This window comes from Terrapene carolina, unplaced genomic scaffold, assembly GCF_002925995.2.
Source record: "Terrapene carolina triunguis isolate 2854851 unplaced genomic scaffold, T_m_triunguis-2.0 Scaffold130, whole genome shotgun sequence".
Lineage (NCBI taxonomy): Eukaryota > Metazoa > Chordata > Testudines > Emydidae > Terrapene > Terrapene triunguis.
This window is the reverse complement of record NW_020664481.1, coordinates 2,743,589-2,747,573: the sequence shown is the minus strand read 5'-3', so window position 1 is coordinate 2,747,573 and position 3,985 is coordinate 2,743,589.

Here is a 3,985-nt window from a genome sequence, read left to right as displayed (position 1 = left end):
CCCAGAGTCACAACCCGTCCCAGTACACCCCAGTGTAACAGCCCATCTCAGAGTCACAACCCGCCCCAGATCACCCCAGAGTCACAGCCTATACCGGAGTCACAACCTGTCCCAGAACACCCCAGAGTAACAGCCCATCCCAGAGTCACAACCCGTCCCAGATCACCTCAGAGTCACAGCCTATCCCGGAGTCACAAGCCACCCCAGTTCACCCCAGAGTCACAGCCTATCCCGGAGTCACAACCGGTCCCAGATCACCTCAGAGTCACAGCCTGTCCTGGAGTCACAATCTGCCCCAGAGTAACAGCCCATCCCAGAGTCACAACCCGTCCCAGAACACCCCCAAGTCACAGCCCGTCCTGGAGTCACAGCCCATCCCGGAGTGCAGAGGTACAAAAGCCCAGTTTACAAGCTGAAGGCGGACTGACAATGCAAAACCCCCCACCAAGACAGCTGATAAGTGCAGTGTATTGTCTGGGAGTCATCCAGAAATAAAAGCCAGAGGGGTTGCAATTTTACATTTTCCTAGGCAGCAAGCCAAGAATCCATATAGCAGGAGATCAGCCACAGCCAGTCTCTTCTTCAGGTAGGTTTAAATCATCAGGGGACTGCATTCACCACACCAGCTGAACCTGCCTCCTGGGGTTAGTCTTTAACCTTAACTCCTGCTCTGACCCTGGGACAATTAGCCTCTGCAAAAAGCCCACAGGCAGCCAGTGCAAATCAGGGAGCCCCAGCCTCATGTGCCCACAGCAGGAGACTCAATCGGAGTGGGAGGGACCTGCTACCATTTGCACGAGCTGCCCTCTCCGCAGATCTAAGCTGCAGCCCCAAGCAGAGGGCGTCACAGCTCTCCAGGTCCGAAGGGCCCTGCCTTCCCTCCTCACGTCCTGAGTGTGGCTCTGCTGGGCCCTGATCTCCATTCCTTGCTGGTCTCCTACCAGGGCAGCCAGTGCCATCTCTTTACCCTCAACAAAGTCCCCTTTGCCAGTGCTCCCCTCGTGCCCCTGGCCTCCGGGGTGGCTCTGCGTGGGCTGGCAGCAGTCTGACTGTGGCGCCTTTGGTCGTTAAGGTGATTGGTGGCGCCGATTGATGTCATAAATGCCTGGAGCCTTGGACGGGTGTTTTTAAATGGCGGTTGAGACCTCTAAGTAGATCAACGACCTCACACTCTCCCTTATCTCTCACTATCACTGCCCCATCTTCACCGCCCCAGGGCAGGCTCCATTCTGGCCCACAGCCCTGATCCCCACTTCATGTGTCCTGTGACTGGCTCCCCTCAAAGGAAAACAACCCTGTGCTGTCCCTTCCCCAGCGGGCTTGGGGCAGAGGATGGAATGCTGCAGTGACAGTAAAAGACCGGTGTTAATATTTCTGGTGCATTCACCCTGGCAACTCATGCAATTCTCACCAATGTGCTCTATCCATCTCGTTCTCTCTCTGGCATCACCCCATCTTCCCTTCCATCTTTGATGCCCCCCTTCCCCCTCCCAGCACTGTACCTCCTCTATCACCCAAATGTAATTTTAGCCCCACAAGCTGGGATGCTATCGCATTACTCTGTAGTTTACCGCAGAAAAATTAATCCTGAAACTGAACCTATAGAACCTATGGAATAAATTCTCTTAGCGGGACAAATGCCCTGAGGTGGGTTTCTTGGCCTGGTTTCCTTCACTGTGAGTATTTATCTCATATCATGTCCCACATTTAGGCACTGGCACATGGGAGGTTTGATCTCTCCCATCCACACGCACAGTTCCTGGCCAGGCTGGTCCTATATTTCTTTGTAGCTCTACTTTTTTTTTTTTGCACTGAGAAAGCGCTTTTCATCTAAGGACCCTAAAATGCTTTGCATTGGGGTGTAGGTGTTAATTATTATTATTGTTTTAAAGATGGGGAAATTAAAGTTTGTTTTTCTATCTCCTTGTGGGTGAGTGTACCGTGCACTGTCTATGTGTCTATACTGTCTCTATGAATGACTGCGTATATTTATAGCAGATACATATTCTGCATCCCACAGTCACAGCCACTCTGCTTCCCGGACCCCTTTATCTCTCACTCCTTCTCACTGGCCCCTCCTGATGTTTGCCTCCCTCTTATTTCCTTCATCTCTCTTTTAATCCCCAGTAGGGACAGGGTGTGAAACTTACTGCGCGGGGTGAAAAGCAGGTTAATTTCCAAATGGAGCTTCCCTCTGAAAACAATAAGACAATGCCCGGCCGGGGGCTGCCTGCGTAAACCAGCCCCGAGGAGGGGAAGTTGTAATATTTGTATTTAGCAGTCAAGTAAATTGAAGAAGAAAAAAAAACCCTCAAGGCAATTAGAGCCATTCCTGGCCCTGTTCCTTCCAGTGCTGTCCAGGAGGGACCCCTGGGGCCACTCAAGCCCTGCCTGAAGGTCACCTGAGCTGCACTTATTCCAAACAGCAACAAACCTCAGTGCAGAACAAAGAAAACAAGGAGAGGAGGCTGCAGTCCTTCCCCGCGCTGCCTTGGGCTCAAGCCCTCCACAGCCCAGGCTCTCTCCCTGGAGTGTCGGCCTAGAAAGGGGATTCCAGAGTCAGCTCCAGAACTGGCCAGAGTCTGGATCTATGGTTATGAACAAGTCCTGCTAGAGACCAACTAGCCCTTGCTTGGGGAAAGCTCAGGTGAAAGTGGAGGTGGGAGGGAAATGGGGGGGGGTCCTGCCCCTTAACCCTTTCCCTGCCTGTGTGATCATTCTCTGGCAGCCCGGGGATATACACCACGCTGTGACATGCAGGTGGTAAATTTCCCAGGCTCCTTCAGGCCCCAGCCCCAGCTGGCGTACATCAATGTCACTCCACTGAGTTCAGCGAAGGAGACTGACCCCAGGAGAGTAAACTGGAGATGGTTATACTGGATCGGACAGGTGGCTCATCAACTCCGGTGTCTTGCCTCCAGCACTGGCCGATACATGATGCTGCAGGGGGTGGTGTAAGAAAAGAGACTCCCCCGGGGCCATAGCCAACGAGCAATGCTGCACATGGGGGTGTGAAGGAAAGGTTCCTTCCTGACCCCCATGGTGACCAGCTGATGCCCTGAAGCAATTCCCGGATGTTGTTATTGCTTCTCCATAGCCAGCCCCAGTTTTACACTCCGGCTGCCATGGTGGCTGGCAGCAGCTCGGCACACAAGAGCACGGGGGTAGAAGGTGGGTCCGTCTTGACTGGAGGGGCCTGTTGCCCTCAAACGTACTTCTGCAGCAAAGGGCTTCGGGTGGCCCTCCCCTGAGCTTAAAGAAACACGTGGAGCAGTGCAGGGAACTGCCTTCCCTTATTTACTGGAGCTGACATCAACCGGTCTGTAGGGATTGCCACCTCAGCCTGGCCCAGATCCCAGGGACAGCCCCCTCTGCTCTGCAGCGTTTCATTCATTTGCCCCATCTGATTCCCTTCACGATTGCACTGGGGGCAGGTTGCCACACTTGTGCTCTAGGCCAGAGAACTGCAGGGACCTCCAGCCGTTCCCGTGGGGTGCAGTTGGATGTGCGAGGGATGCGGGGCTCCCTTTCTCACCTGCACCACCGGGGGCTTCTGGTTCCCTCTGTACTTTGCTGGTGAAGTTCACAAGGCCTGGACTCGGACTTCTCTACGGCCCTCTCTCTGCAATCTCTGGCCTGCCTCTTTGGAGCTCAGCCTCCTGGTCTGAACGCTTCAGGAATTCCAGTCCGGTTTTTTTCTGCTGGGGTGCAGCCCAGAGAGTCCACTGAGAAAGACTCAGCATTTCCAACGAACCTGTCCAGAATGCCTGGACAGGAATGTTCCTGGGTGAATCAGAGCCAATGGCTGTGGAATGCATACACAGCTGGGAGGGAGACAGACATTAGTGGATGATTCACAGAAAGGGCGTCTGACCCACCCCAGCCCTGAGCTAGAGCAATGCAACCTCCCTGAGCATGTAAAGAGCAGGGCACGTCCAGTGCATTCCCACACCAGGGCTGCAATGCCGCCAAGCGTGCAAGCGCA